We start from the raw sequence: 18074 nt of genomic DNA on the forward strand, positions 1-18074 counted from the left end.
GGATAAAACCAAAGGAAAAAGAGTACAACACATATTTACTTCCTCTCATGATAACTTCATATAATACCTCATGCGTGAAGAAAAATTTTGGGGAAATATATTTTGATATCTTCAAAAGTTTCAACAATAATCATAGCAAACTTTGATCATTATCCTTCCATAAAAATACAAATAGGTATTTTGGATCAGTTTAAAACTCCTTCAACTACTATTCATTAAGTCAAATTTACCACATATGTTCAAATCATTTTAATTTATATAAATGAACAATTTCCCGAGAATTTATGTGCACTTCCATCATTCTAAATCCTTCAAGGAGTTTAATATAAACTTCTTCTATTTAGTGATTCATAAAAAGATTGTAACAACAATCATAAGATGCATGTCAAATCTTTCATGAACTCCCACACTAATAAGATATTTAAAGATTATTGTATCCATCATAAAAAAATATTATAATCAGTGTTAGGACTTAACAAAAATTTTCATATTTCATATTTACAAAACTACTCATTTGTAACCCATTGGCGTTATACTTTTAGATGTTTGGGTTGCTAGTTCAAAATACCTCACAAGTTTAATTCTACTTGAATTGGGTCTTTATTTTAGTCAATATATTCCATATATATATTTCTTGAAAAATTTATTCAAGGTCATTATTTACTTTTATTATTTCAACTACAATATTGTATGTAAAATTGTTATCGATAACTTTTCGATGTTGCGGTTCCATATTTTCCCATATTAACAAGACTTATCCTGATAAAAAACACTTGAGACACACACTTCATTGTTGGTTGGAGCTTTGGGTCAATCTTAAGCAAGCAAAGGGAATTGCTACGGCAAAAACAATATCCTTTGCAATTCTTCGATTGCTTGGAAGTGATAAGCGTGGATCTAAAATATCACTTAACATTATATTCTTGAAAGATAATGTTGATAGTGATACCAAGAGTTCACCAAGTTTCTTTCCCATGAAAGTTTCAAGTGTCAATACTCCAAAGCTATAAACATCGCATTTTTCAATTATAGGTATAAGCAAATTCTGCATTTAACGACAAAAGAAATGCAATTAAAATATAATCGTTAAAATCATTTAAAAGGTGAAAAATCTATGGTGTTTGCAAAATAGCTAATATGCCACTTTTCATTATGCTTTAAGAATTTGATGTTAGAATCGTAAAATAATATCTAATATAAAACTTAACAAACAATAAACCAAGATCTGTCATGTCAAATTATTAAGAATAAATCTAAATGTAGAAACGTACCTGAATCCATTAGTTTCTTGAAATCTTCTAATCTTATGGTTTTGATCTTCCAAATTAGCACACAAGTAATTTTGAAAGGATGACTTTTTATTTTCCAAAGATGGGATATTAGAAAAGTTACCTGTGTGTAATTTGGGGATTATAACCCTAATATATAATATTTTCACATTAACCCTAATTTCTAATCTGCCCATCATTAATTAGAAATTAGTTACTAGAGTATCTACACATATTTTACCCACATTTTATTTAATAATTAAAGCCCAATAAACCTTAACCAAATTAGATCACTTTTAATTTGGGCTAACCTGTTATGATAGTAAATAATAACATGTAATATAATTACTCTTATTATATATGTAATGTTCATATTTTCCAACAATCTCCCACTTCGATCACATATATATACTAATTACTCTATAATTATATGTCATCATATAATATTATCAGCTCAAAACTTTACTATCATATCCAAAAGGTATTCCAAACAATCTCATCCATTAATTATGTTAACATAAAACTAATATGACTTTCATTACATATATCATAACTAAATCCATCCCTGATCACGTATATTAGCACAACCAAATGACATAGATCAAGGATAGATGTGTAGCATGGAAATTACATGCAATATGATCCAAACATGTGAATAAACTTAATAACTTTATTTCTACTAAAAATAAACTTAATATTCGTAAAATGAAATAACTGAAAATGTGTTTATAACATAAAATATTTAAAAGTAAAAACTCCCACTAAAACCAAATATCCTCAAATGTCATTACACCTATATGAGCAATGTGCTCGTGAAAAAAAATTGGGTATAGTCCCTTAGTAAGCTAGTGCGCAATCATGGAGTTTGTCCCAATATGTTTTATAGACACCTAACAACTCTAAACTTTTACTTTAACAACCAAGAACTTAAAGTCTATGTGCTTTGACTTTAATATGCTCTTATTTTTATTGGAATAAAGGATTACCAATTATTGTCACAATTTTTACCTTATTGAAAAAATTTTAGATCAATATTCCATCAAAATTGGAGTCTATATACCTGATAATCTATATCTTATCAGACCTTCGATTTGTGAACATGCAATTTTTTGTTCTTTAAAAGTACCTTATAATCCTCTTGGCTGCTATCAAATGGTCCATATCATGGTTGCTTAAATATCTATCTAACATCCTAACAATATATGCAGTATTTGAATGTGTACAAACCTGGACATACATTAGACTTCCCACTACTAAAATGTTAGAAATCTTATGTATTTCTGTAATATCAAAATCAATCTTAGGGTATTGATTGAGACTATACTTACTCCCACTAAACTTGTGATTTATACAATCATTAACCAAAGTTATCTCGAAACCAAATGAGATAATCACTTGGTAAATATTGTAATACCACGTGACTCCAAATGCAAGGTTTCATTATAAGATGCAATGTAATACCCTGAATTATTTATCTTTATTTTTGTGAAATCTATTACAAAAATGTATCTACTTCAGTAGTTAAGTGATGTTGGTGTGTGTCTGAAGTCTTGGGTTCAAGTCTTGACGTGAGCAGCAAGGGTTATTTTTGCAAGTTTTGGATTAAGTGTGTTGGGGTGGAGTTGGATTTGAAATTAAATGCTCGATAGTTATCTAGGAGTGGGATGGAGTGGTTAGTTATTTGAGGGATATGATTTGATCTTTATCCTTTTATTGATTTATTTTTATTTTTCTTCTTTCCTAAAAATCAACCTCTACTTTTCACATTTCATTTTTTTTATTTTCTCTCTTTCTCTTTCTTTCTTGGTTTTCACCTTCTGTTTCTATTTCCTTTCTAATTCAAATGAAAATTCAAGCTTTGTTTGGGAATCTCTATCGTTGAGTTCGATTGCTGTCGTTTGGTAAGTGTGTGGTTTGGCTTAAGTTTCCTTATGGAATTGATGATTGATTAGCGAGGGTTTTTCTTATTAACTATTTTCTTTGGTTTGTGTTTATTGAATAACTAGGAGAGAATCATGTGTCAGTGGGTGCTATTCCGGCAAAGTGATTGTGTGGATCGCCGTCTCCAGGGTAAGTGATTCTAACGATTTAGCATTGTTATGGTTGTTGGGTTTTCAACATGTTAGGTATTACTAAAGTGGTTTGATTTCGAAATTGAAGAATTTGGGGGATTAATTCATTGAATTCTGTTGATTATAGGTGTTGGAAAATTCATCGTTTAAGTTGTTTCAGAAATCGAACCATGTGTGTAATAAAAACAAGAGAAAATGAAGTTTGGCGAAAGCCGAAAAAGTGGCCTGTCGATGCCACACGGGCGTGTGCCCAGCCATGTGACGGGCGAATGTGTGGCTGTGTGGGTCATACGAGATAGGCCAATTTGGCATGTAGGCTATGGGCCAGGCCATGTGGGCCACACAAGTAAGGCCAATTTGGGTGTGTGGGCCCAAAATTCTAAAATTTTCCCTAGGGTCGCACGTGTCATCTCGATCGACTGTGGGCCTTCCGTATGGTTAGTAAGGTCAAAACAAACCCTAATTCATGAGATTTGCTATTCTAATAGACTGATTTGAGCATTTGGAAATTGATATGTATGATTTGACTGGTTCGTAATAGCCTGTATATTAGTCTATTATATCTGTATATTTGTATTCTATTTCTGTATATGGGGTGGGATTTGTATATGTAGAGGAAGTGTTCTATAAGGCGACATTTCACTGAAATACTAGCAGCTTAGCTACAACTATTCTAATAAGTGTCGTAGCGACATTATGTGGTGTGTTGGGATGAGTAGGTGTTTTAAACCCCACATGGTGTGTTGGGATGGTCGGAGATGGTGTAGAGGTTGGGGGTAGGACTTTGCACATATGTATGTTCTGATAATCTGATTCTGTTATGATCTGATTCTGTTAAGGACTCATGTCTGCTTCTATTCTATTATTCTAAGAAATCTAAATTTATGTGCATGCATGACTCTGTTTAGTTATACACTGAGTTTTTTAAAAAAACTCACATTTGTTTGTTTATTCTGTTCAGGTAATCCTCAGACATAGGAGGGTCGGTGCGATGGAGTCTACGGTGACCCCTAGATCACGAACTGGTTTAATTATTAGTTTTATTTAAATCTTGGACTACTTTGAGAGTTTGTAATTTTTGGGACTCTTCGGACTGTTGGTTTTAAAATTTAGGATTTTGAAATGGTTTAGATTATCATTCCACGACTTTTAAACAAAACAATTTACAAAAACAATGGTTTTACGCAAATAAATATTTTCTGAAATCAAGCTCGGTTTTCAACTATAACATCTTTTAAACTTCCGCTATAAAATTTATGTTATACTTAAAAGGGTAATAAATAACGGTTTCATTAAAGAGAATAATAATAAGTTTTTTTTGAAAATGTGGTCTCTTTCAGAACAATTTATACAAGAAGTTTTAACTTGAAAGTCATTGTTTCAAATCCCTTCTTCATAACATTTCTAGTTTCAACCATAATGCCTGGGCCGGGTTTGGGGTGTCACATGTAATTGTTTCTAGCAAATAAAGGTTGTCATAAGTATTTAAATAACCAGTTCCACCAATATTTGAATTTAAATATAAACTAAACCAATTGTTTCTGAATGAAAAACAATATCCAAATTTGTCCAATAAAGAAACATAAACTAAATTCCGTATAAAAGATGATATAACAAAAGTTTTTTTCTAAATCCAAATAATAATAACAACCTAAAATTCTCAATTGCTTCCACTTCCATCGATTTTCCATTGCCCATAAAAATGTGTCTTTCACCATCAGTTGGCTTTCAGTAGCTCAGGCAATCATTTCTTTGCACGCCATGTGTGATATTTGGCACATTCTGTAACACCCCTAACCTGTATCCGTTGCTGGAATAGGGTTACGAAGCATTATCGTAAAAATGTAATAGAAAACATACATTTCCAAACATTAGTGTAAACATAACATAATTCATTCATATACATGCATATCGTCTCTTAATCGAGCCGTCGAGGCCTTAGAAACACTTTAGAAACGATTCGGGACTAAATTGGAAACATTTGAAACATTAATGAAAAAGTTAGAAAATTCAAAACTGTAGGGGTCACACGGCTTGTGGCTAGGCCATGTGCCTTACATGACTGAGACACACGTCTATGTCTCAAGCCGTGTAATAAGGGAAACGCGATCATGTTCTTGCCGTGTAACTCTCTGAGTTGGGTCACACGCCCGTGTACCAGGTCGTTTAATACTTGAAATAGCCTCACACGCCCATGTGCTAGGCCGTGTAACTACCTAACTTGTAACCTTTGAAACCTACAAGGGACAGAAGGCGATGTCGCATGTCCGTGTTCACACACGGCTGAGACACACGCCTATGTCTTGAGCCGTGTGGACAAGAAATTGGTCAAAATCAAGCCATTTCTTTCATCCATTTCAAATATGTACCTGTAAGAAATATACATATATAATCAATGTACCAAAACATACCAAAACATGTATAATAAGACCAATTCAATAGGCCATTAATCCTTCCAACCAATATGCCATATAGGCACCTCAATCACAATCAAGCAAATATACCTAAACTTATGCATAATTAGTCATAACTCATCCATACACATCTAGCTCATTTTCATATTAAAACATACCATAATTGACCACACTGCAAACATACAATCACTTACCATTTTGGTCATAAAATCATGCATCAATTTGACCATATTAACACCTAACCACAAGGTATCAAAAGTACCAAAATTAACACAAATTCAAAACAACAGTTACATGCCATAAACATCAACTAGCCATTAAACATAAGTCCACCTATACATGCCATTATAATCTTCGCCAAAACATCAAAAACTACTGATATAATCGTTGGATAGTGTAAGAGGTCTCCGACGAGCTTCCAAATCAATCGAGCTTCTGATAATCTATAAAACATAGGAAAGAAAACTATGTAAGCATATAATGCTTATTAAGTTTGTATAGCATGAACATTACTTACCATTTCAATGCATAAATTTAAAATTAAACATGATACACTCCAACCAATAGCTTGACACAAGCCTAAGCGTCATCAACAACAATTGTTAGTGGATTATCACATAATTTACTTGAATTATCACATTGTAAAGTAAATTCACATGAACATAATGCCATTGGATTTATACTTTCCATAAGCATAGATATACATTCATAGATCATTTCATACATTTCCATAGATTCATAACTTAACCATTGGAACACTTATCATTCCTTCTCTTTCCCTTTTTATGCCTGTTGAACCATTTAGAATAATATAGGAAACATAGGAAATCTTACACAAATTGTGCTAAACATATGGTATAAACTATTACTTTTCCTTTTCCTTTACATTATTGCTCACTCGAGCCATAAAATGGGTCTGCTCACACAAGCTATCAGTCGAAATGTAAGCTACACGATGCCGCTCACACAAGCTGACGAGTATCCGCAACAAATGCCAGAACTCAATCATCGATAGAATATTCAGGACCAGAAACATGGTAAGCCTAATGACATGTCATTTATGTCTTATATATTTCTAACGTTCAAACGGGACTCGATAATCGTCATAACTGTAACGGCCTAAATTTCAGTGATGTCGAAATAGTGATGTGAGATCACTAAATCTGACATGTGAGTTTAGATATTAGTAAGTAAAAGTTAAGTGTGATTTTAGAAATGTTTTTGAATTAGTGAAATTGTGAATTAAAGGAAATTTTTAGATAAAATGAGATAAAAATGAGGTATCGAGACCTATAGTTTATAAACCGAGCCATAAATATTTTTAGAAATATTTATGGAATGTTTCTAAGTTAGTATTAAAGTTATTTTTAATAAATTTTAACATTTCGGTAGTCAATTGAATAAAAAGGACTAAATTGAATAAGATATAAAATTGTGGGAAGTGATTAAATAGCTTAAGGGATCATTAAAGAAGGAGTTAAAAGGTAAATAGACTCAAATTATATGGGTTGGACGGCATGGGTGTGCAGGAAATTTAAAAAACTCAAGTGTAAACAAAGGGCAAAAGTGGGAATAGGGTAAAATTTAATTGTAAAATATGATGTAGTTGGTAATTCTAGAGAATTTATAATTTTTCTTCATCTTCATCAGCTAAAAACACCATTAGAGAGCTTTTAATAAGTTGGTTTTAAATTTTATAGCATGTAAGTTCAATTCTTGTTTATTTCTTGTAATTTTTGTGATTTTGAGATTTTTACAACTAGGTCCTATTATCTAATTCATTAGTTTTTGCTTTTATGAATGACTTAGAAAGTTTCCAAAAGTAAGAGCTGAAAGTTTATGATGATTTAGGATGGAGTTGGGGTTCTAATTTTATTATATGATGATTTTATAAAGAGATTTTTTATAAGAATTGATTTTTAGGACTTAATTGTGAAAGTTGTTTTAATTAGGGTTTTGTGTTGAAACCTTGAATGTCAAAGGCTATGAAGTAGTTTATAATGTTTAGATAAGATGATATGTAAGAGGAATTAGTTCATTTGATGAATAAATTGAGTAATGACTAAATTGTAAAAACTGAAAAGTTTGAGGTAAAAGTGTAATTTCAAAAATTAAAGGGCATAAATTGTGAAGTAAAATAGAATTGAAATAGATGCTAATGAGGGAATGATTTTATAATTATAGATCAAGAAAACGAAGTGAATCGTGAAAATGAGAAATTGCAATAATAGTCCCTAAAATTTTTACTACTTTTGCAAATCAGCCCAGGTAAGTTCATATGGCAAAAAATTCAATGTTTTATTATGAAAATTTCACGAATACTATGGTATATTATTGTAAATGAATATTATCAAATTGTAATGATTATAAAATAATATTTAAGTAAAAGTACAAATTAGTTGGAACAATGGTTTTGAATGCTTTCGTTCTGTGACCATGATGAATTGATGGAAAAGATGTGATATGTGTTCCCGTATAAGACCATAGCTGGGCTATGGCATCGGTGTGATGTGATAAGGTGCTTCCGTATAAGACCATGTCTGGGACATGACATCGGTATCATATGAGCTTCCGTATAAGACCATATCTGGGATATGGCATCTGTGATATATGAGCTTTCGTATAAGACCATATCTGGGATATAGCATCGGTGTTATATGTGCTTCTGTGTAAGAACATATCTGGGATATGGCATCAATATGATATGTGATCCGTGTAAGACCATGGCTAGGCTATGGCTTCGGTGTGTGATATACGACTATGTGCAAGTCCATGGTTTTACTATGGCAATGTGATAATGAAGCACTCACTTCCATTATTGTTCCCTAATTTGACTATGAAAGTAAATGAAAAATAGGCCCAAGAGTTCTAAAATTTGGTGAATAATGATGAAAAATGGGCCCAAGAGTTCTAAAATTTGGTGAATAGTGATATCGAAATCAATCAAACAAGCTTATTAATGATTTTTTAATTTACAGGAAGGTTTAATGAAATTAAATGTTCGGTAAGATTTATTTTTCTATGCCTATGAGCTTACTAAGCTTTTATAAGCTTACTTGTGTATGTTATTTGTTTTGTAGATTGACCTATGTACATATGGAGGAACGGATCTACATCGAGGATCACACTATCCAGATTTGTTCCGATAGATTTTATTAAATAACTTTTTGATTTATATGGCATGTATAGGGGTTGATTTGATAATGTAATTGTATGAATGATTAAATATGTAAAGTAAATTGAATGTGATGGTCGTGTTTGATAATGGAATATACATGTTTTGGCTTGAAATAGATGATTGATTGAACTTTATTAGGTTATAAATGTGATTTTGTGTAGGGAAATGTTATGAGGGTGAGAAAAGTGGCCTTAAATGGCCTATTTTCGTCCACATGGATAGACACACGGGCGTGTGTCTAGACCGTGTCTGACACACGGCCTACCACATGGGCATGTGATAAGGTCGTGTGTCCCCTGCAACTTAAAAATTAGAAACAGAATGTCCAAGTTTAGGCATACCGGCTTTAACATGGCCATGTGATACGGCCGTGTGAAGTCTACACCTTAAATGAGAAATTTAAATATCATACGGCCAAGTAACACGAGCGTGTGCCCAGGTCGTGTGACTCAATTTTCTTATTGAATGCAAGAAAGATAAATCCATGGGCTTGGTTCATGGGCGTGTGTGACCACACGGTCTACCCATACGGGGGTGTCCCTATCCACACGAGCATAACTTTCTAAAAGCTCTGAAAGTTCTTAGTTTGGTTCCGATCTATCTCTAACGTATGTTTGGACCTCGTAGGCTCGTATAAGGGACTTTAAGCATGTGTTTGAATAACAGTTAATTTGGAATGAAGTTTTATGATCTAGTTTTGGGTGTGCTTAATAGTGTTTAAGTCTGGTAATACCTCGTACCCTGTTTCGACGTAGAATACGGGTAAGGGGTGTTACATTTAATGGTATCAGAGCTTCAGTTTAGCCCCATTCTCAGAATGGTGTGATGTGTATAGTGCTTAGAAATACATGCCATATAAATCAGTGATAGTTTGATCTGTATAATCTGATATAATCTCTTTTTTTATTATAGATTATCTTCGACTTGAAAAGATGTTAGATAGACCAAAACAAACTAAGTAAGAAGAAGTTAACAGTAGAGTACATACCTCTGAACAAGAAACAAGTAATGATGTTCCAATTTCTTTGATGCAATAACAAGAACTTAAAAATATGATTTATAGATTTATGAATCAATGGTATAATGAGAATGTGCGAGAAAGAAATCAGACTCAGCAACCTCCTCCCCCTATTTCAACATCAGTAATACCCCCGGTTACTCCTCCACCCCCTTTAACAACGGAATCCAGTAAACATTCTTTTGAAAAGCTTAGAAAACATAGGGCTGAAGAATTTTGGGGAAGAACAAATGATGACCCCGTCAAAGCTGAGCATTGGTTGCAAAGTATAATGAGGGTTTTTAAACAAATGGCAAGCTCACCAAATGATTACTTAATATGTGCTGTGTCATTATTGAAAGAAGAAGCTTATAACTAGTGGGAAACAATAGAAGCCTTGGTACCAGCTGAGAAAATCACTTGGGAATTTTTCTAGAATGAATTTAAGAAGAAATATGTTGGTAGAAGATATTTGGATAAGAAGAAAAGACAAATTCTTGACTTACGACAAGGAAACAAGTTAGTGGCTAAATATAAAAGAGAATTTGTTTATCTGAGAAAATATGCTTGAGATATTGTACCCACCAAGGAAGAAATGTGTATCAAATTTGAAGAAGGGCTTAATGATGAGATCAGAATGATGATAGGGGGCACTGAGATACGGGAATTCGTTGTTCTATCAGATCGTGCTCAGAAACTTCAAAAAGTATATACTAGAAAGATGCAATGAGATAGAATGAGTAAAATCTTTCAAAAGAAGTGCATCTAAGTTAGTTTTAGCTTTACCGATGAAGAAATCTAATAAGGAATTTAGTCGAGCCACTTTAGCACCGAAAAGATCGGGAAAGAGTAGACCAAGACAATCTGATTTTAAGGCATCTGACAGACCTACTGTTAGCGTGGGTAGTGTACAAAATACCCCAAGGCCTAAATGCCAACATTGTAGAAGAAGTCACCCCGGAGAATGTAGAGGTAAGTTAGGGGCTTGTTATAAATGTGGGGGCCACTGACCACTTTATTCGAGATTTTCCTCAAGTACAAATAGAAGAAGTAGAGCAGAAAGAGAAAGATAAGCCTCTTCCTCAAAAAGGAAGACGTTCTGGTTAGAGCAGTGCTACAGGGGCAACTCGTTCGAGTATGAAAGATACTGCTAGTCAATCAGAAGCTAGGGCCCCTGCTCGTACTTATTCCATTCGAGTAAGAGAAGAAGCAACAGCTCCGAACATAATTGCTGGTACTTTCTATCTTTATGATGTTCTTGTGTATGCTTTAATAGACCCTGGGTCTACACATTCATATATTTGCACTATGTTAGCATCTGAAAAAAATTTATTTGTGAAGCCAACTGATTATGATGTACAAGTTATAAATCCGTTAGGCGAAAGTGTGGAGTTAATTTAATATGTCGTAACTATCCACAAAAAGTTAAGGGCTATGATTTTCCCGCTGATTTGATGTTGTTACACTTTCGGGAATTGGACGTTATTTTGGGTATGGACTGGTTAATGAAACATGATGCAGTAGTGAATTGTAGAGAAAAAAGAATTAGTTTGAAATGTCAGACAGGAGATATTATTTTGGTTGAATCTGGGAATTTGGATGATACTATATATCACAAATTCTTTACCAAATTTTGGTTGTACTGACACTGGAGCTTCAGTCAATAGGGCTTTCAACTGATCGAAACTTTTCTGACATTTATCTGATCACTCGAACTTAACATCTTTCTGAAGCAACTTTGTCAACAGAGTTGCAATCATTGAAAATCATTTTACAAACCGTCGGTAATAACCAGCAAGTCCCAGAAAACTGCGGACTTCAAAAACATTTCTCGGAGGCTTCCAATCTAAAATTGTTGAAATCTTGCTTTGATCAACTCATATACCGGATGTTGACACAATATGGCCTAGAAAACCAACTTCACGTAACCAGAACTCACATTTACTAAACTTTGCGAATAGTTTCTTATCACGCAGAGTTTGTAACACCACTCTCAAATGCTTGGCATGCTCATTTTCATCACGCGAATAAATCATAATGTCATCAATGAATACGACAACAAATTGGTCTAAATACGGTTTGAAAATTCTGTTTATCAGGTTCATAAAAATAGCAGGTCCATTTGTTAATCCAAATGGCATAACTAAGAACCCATACTGTCCGTACCTCATTCAAAAAGCTATTTTCGAAATGTCTGAATCTTTTACTCTCAACTGATGATAGCCCGATCTCATATCTATCTTTGAAAAAACAGTAGCATCTTTTAACTGATCAAACAAATCGTCAATTCTAGGCAAATGATATTTGTTCTTGATAGTCACTTTGTTCAACTGATGATAATCAATACACATTCTCATCATGCCATCTTTCTTTTTCACAAGTGGAACTAGAGCACCCCAAGATGAAAAACTCAGTCGTACAAATCCCCTATCGATTAATTCTTGCAACTGAGACTTCAATTCTTTCAACTCGGTCGGAGCCATTCTATACGGAGCTATAGATATCGGAGTAGTCCTCGGCATTAATTCAATGCCAAATTCAACTTCTTGAATCAGAGGTAATCTCGAAAGTTCTTCAGGAAACATATCAGGGAACTCACAGACAACCAGTACAGATTCTATTTTCTTTTGTCACTTTCTAATCAATCACATAGGTAAAGTAGGCTTCACAACCCTTTTTCATATATTTCAGAGCTTTTGTTGCAGATATCGCAGCTGGTAGCCCATTCAAATCACTGGACTCAATTCAAAATATCTCATCGTTCTTGCATATCAAATCAATAGTTTTTCGTTTGCAGTTCACAATAGCATCATGCAAAGTTAGCCAATCCATACCCAAAATTATATCAAATTTGTCAAAAGGTAATAGCATCAGATCAGTCAGAAAACAAATATCTCGAATCATCAACGGACAATTTTTGCACACTTTATCAACTAGGACACTTTTTCCTAAAGGGTTCGATACTCTAATCACAAATTTAGTAGACTCTATAGGTAAAGTCTTACTGGATACTAAATTCATGCATATATACGAATGTGTTGATACTGGATCTACCAATGCAATCATAGAAGTATCGTAAAGAGTAAATGTACCCGTAATCACATCTGGAGACGAAGCTTCCTCACGAACTCGAATGGCGTAGGCTCTGGCAGTGCTCTAGCCTCAGATCGAACAGCTATATCTTTAATAGCTCTTCGGCTACCGCTCACATTTCCCGTATTTCTGGGAGGCCTGCCTCTAGCTGAAGTGTCACTTGATCTCAGATTCTGTACAATTTCTTGTTCAATTAACTCAGGGCAATCTCAAATAAAGTGATATAAGAATCCACGTTTAAAATAAGCTCGATCATTCAATCTACAACTGTTGGGATGTCATTTACCGTAATATTTACACTTAGGTGGTGTTGGTTTGACATTTCCTACATTAGCTACTGAAGTAGCTTTTGAATTCACAGGTGGCCTCTCTCGATCTAATCTCGAATAACCCGCAGTAGCCTTTGAACGGCTAGAATCATCTCAAAATCTCTTTAATTCTAACTGAAATGACTTATTTGATTATCTTTTTCGTACTTCTCTAGCTTTCGAGTCGGTTTTTTTTACTTTCTCGAGTTCCTCAACTTTACACGCTCGTTCAACAAGCACAATGAACTCTTTTATTTCTAGAATCCCGACTAACAAACAAATATCTTCATTCAAACCATCTTCAAATCTCTTACACATAATTGCTTCAGTCAAAACACATTCTCATGCATATTGACTTAATCTCACAAATTCCCATTCATAATCCATAACAGACATACGGCTCTACTTTAGCTCAAGAAACTCTTTGTGTTTCTGATCTATTAATCTTTCATTGATGTATTTCTTTCAGAATTCAATTTGGAAGAAATGCCAAGTAATTCGTTCTCTCAGAACCACCGGTTTCAAAGTTTTCCACCACTGATACGCGGTATCCCTCAGAAGTGAAACAACACATTTAACACATTCTTCCGGAGTACAAGACAATTCTTCGAACACGCATATCATATTCTCAAGCCAAAATTCTGCTTTTTCAGCATCATCATTAGTAGTAGCACGAAATTCTTCAGCTCTATATTTTCTAATCTTATCAACTGGAGGTTTATTCAGACGAATCAGATCTATAGCTTGTGACACAACTTGGACTTGTTGAGGTATAGGTGGGGGTGGAGGTTGCGAAGTAGCCGGATTAGTTCTAATATACTGAGTGAACCATTCATTCATCATATGGAAGAAGGCTTTCTTAGCCTCTCCCTTGTGGCTACTCGAAATCGGCCTAGACTCGGCCGACACTGCCCCTTGAGTGGAAGTGGGTGCATTACTTTCAACATCGTCCACTACGGCTCATTTGGGATCCATTACTATACGTAAAACACATTTTGTTTGTCAAGATTCATCACACTATCGCAGTTCGTATATATGGCATGTATAGCTAGACTATCACACGCTATATTAGTCCTAGAATTGACTAAACTGTAGCTCTGATACCAATAAATGTAACGCCCCTAACTCGTAACTATTGTCGAAATAGGTTAAGAGGCATTACCAGATAATATACATCATTCACATACATTTGAGCATTCATTATCATAAACCATTCAAAACAAGCATACAAAGCCCTAATCATAAATTCTGGACTAATTCGGTAACATATAAAAATTTTGAGTAATTAGAAAATTTTTAACATTTCAAGTATCACACGCCTGTGTGAACAAGTCGTGTGCCTCACACGGTTACTAAACACGCTCGTGTCATAGGCAGTGTGAAAACAAAGCATACATACTGACTTGTACCACACGGCCGGAGACACGCCTGTGTACTTTGGCCGTGGTCGAAACTGACTTGGGTCACACGGCTGACCACACGTCTTTGTGTTTAGCATGTTTACCCTTCGAAATGGCCACACACGCCCATGTACCAAGGCTGTGTGCCTCATACGGCCACCAGACACGCCCATGTGCTAGGCCATGGCAAAACTATAGGGCATACTGCCTTAATTCGAAAGGGTACCCTAGGGGACACACAGCCGTGTAACATGACTGTGTGTCGCACACGGCTGAGACACACGCCCATGTCTCTACCCGTGTGGACAAAAATAGGCTACTTGCAAAGCCATTTTGCCACCCTATATACATAAGCTTTTAAGACCACATTTCATAACTCAATATGCAACCAAAACATTACCAAATCAAGCATCATTCATGCTTCAATATCAATAATCGTTTCCAAACATAATTCCAACTCAAACATACTAATTCCATGTACCTAATTCATAACATGAACGTATGAATCATATCACATTTATAACCATACAACTAACTTTCCAAAAAGACCATTTTACTTGGCCATATATATATACCAAATATACTATTTTTGTATCACATATCATATACCAAAACCAAACCATAAGTTCAACCATAATGAAGCCATATCTCATGGCATAATATACCCATTTCAAAACATACCACATTAATCCTAGCCTTTACATGCCATACTTTGATATATACATTTTCAAAAAGGTACCAAAATAATATTTGATAGTGTGGTGATAATCCTCGACGATCCTCGAGCTTCCAGTAGCTTCGATATCTATAAAAAAAATGCAAACACACACAAAGTAAGCTTTCTAAAGCTTAGTAAGCCATATACAAATAAACTTAACACATAAAATAATTATAAGCCAATTTATCCATGGAATCCATAGCAAATCACATACACAAGTTTCATAATTCACATCTAACTCACTTGTTCTTAATACACTTGCATTTAACCACTATTCTTTCTTATGAAATTCACATGTCATCATTTATAAACATACTCACCTTTCATTCTTGAATAACATATACATTTCATACGTACCTGAATCGGATACTCATTCGCATTTTCATTCCATTCTCGATATTGCTCGTTGAACCTTTTGGAATCAATAAGGATACTCGGATAGCTCGGAAAGCTTGCACAATACCAATGTCCCAGATGTGGTCTTACATATGATCAAATATCTATGCCACTGTCCCTGACAGGGTCTTACACGAATCATATACGATGCCAATGTCCCAGATATGGTCTTACACATACATCTCAAATAGATGCCAACGTCCCAGTCGTGGTCTTACACGAAATCACATATCGGAATCCTATGTCATGACATATGTATCCTAACTATTCCTATGGTTCGTACAGGGCTATTCAAACGTCATCACATTATCGAAAATTTCTCGAATTTCATATATTTTACTTTCATATCCATTCACCATAATTCAAATATCATATAAATAATAATAATTCAATTTAACACATTTATTTGTATATCGACTTACCTCGTATGGAAATGAACGAAAACAAACGGCTATTCAACTACTTTCGATTTCTCCCGATCTAATTCTGTTTTCTTTGGTTCTTAATCTATACACATTCAAATTTAACTCTTTTATTCGCCAAACCATTCAATACAATCCATTTACGCATATTTAGGGCATTTTATAAATTAGCCCTCACATTTTCACATTTTGACATTTAAGTCCTTAATCACAAAAATCACAAAATATACAAAATTTCCATATACCCATGCTTAGCCGAATTTTCTTTTAGCTTGTATAAGCCCACATATTTCATTTATTTCATATTTTAGTCCCTCAATTTCTCATTTTCACAAATTAGCCTAAAATACTCAAATTCATCAAAAATCCAAACATAAAACATATTAATCCAACACATATCTTTCATTTTTCATCAAATATCATCATAAAGCTCATAAAAGCATCAATGGAATATTTCAAAATCATCATCAAAATTTGAAATTTAAGCATGGACTTGATGAAACACAAAGCAACGATCTCAAAAACGTAAAAATTATAAAAAACGGAGCAAAAACGAACCTTAAATCAAGCTTGGACCATGGCCGAATGTTCAAAGCTCAAGAACCCTATTTATTTTCTAGTTTTCATTGGGAAGATGATGAATAATGGCTTTCATTTCTTTTGTTTTAATTAATAATAACATATTAATCAATTTCCAATTTTACCCTTAATGAATAACCTTAAAAAACTTATAATGGATGTCCATAAATGTCATTTGTCACATTCAATGGTCTAATATCAACATAAAGACCTCTCATTTAATGCCTCATAACAAAAAGACACCTTTAACAAATAGCAAGTCACTTTTGCATTTTATGCGATTAAATCCTTTTTGCAAATTAAGCACACAAATAATTGAATTTTCATACGAAACTTTCACACATGCTCAACCACATATTGTAAACACGGAAAATAATATTAAAATATTTTTCTGACTCAAATTTGTGGTCCCAAAACCACTATTTCGACTAGGGTCTAAATCGAGTTGTTACATTAAGTGCCTTAAGTCTTGAAGCAACATGGAACATCTCCATAATGTACTTACTCACGTTTCCTTGACCCTTATATTTCATAGACATCAAAGAAGTTAGAAGTGATGTCATCTCAACCTTATCAGTTTTAGCAAAACATTTCTCAATTTCGTCAAGGAAACCCTTAGCCTGAGTAATCTCTTCAGATTTCGTGCCTTTCCAGGCTTTTGGAATGTTGTGCTTCATGATCATTAGACTCATGCGACTTGAATGATCTCATCTCTCAAAATCCCTTTTAACATCAAAGGTGCTTTCTGCAATGAAAGGTGTGGGATGTTCTTCCCTTAGTGCAAGATCTATGTCCATACAACCAAACACTATAAGTAAGTGCCTTTTCCATTTCTTGAAACTAGTCCTATTAAGAATAGATATAATATTGACGTTAACAGATATTGAGGCAGCAGAAGATGAACTAGGTGAATATAAAACAAACATAAATAAAAACAAGCTCACATTAATATTCATAAGTAAACAATAGATTCAAGATAATGGCTAATCCCATTTCAAGATACCAAACACAACATTGATATTAAGTTTTGGGGCAGTAATATTAACCGTAAGCGATACTCTTGTCGTAGCAATCAAACATTGACAATAAATTATGTCAAACAATTAATCAATCTTTGGACTAATTTATTGCTCACATAAAGTACCCCATAATTGTCACACATTTATCACCACAGACGTCGTTGAAATTCTGTCAATTATTAACTTTCCTTTGGGTCAATTAATAAACGC

Source organism: Gossypium hirsutum, chromosome A09, assembly GCF_007990345.1.
Source record: "Gossypium hirsutum isolate 1008001.06 chromosome A09, Gossypium_hirsutum_v2.1, whole genome shotgun sequence".
Classification (NCBI taxonomy): domain Eukaryota; kingdom Viridiplantae; phylum Streptophyta; class Magnoliopsida; order Malvales; family Malvaceae; genus Gossypium; species Gossypium hirsutum.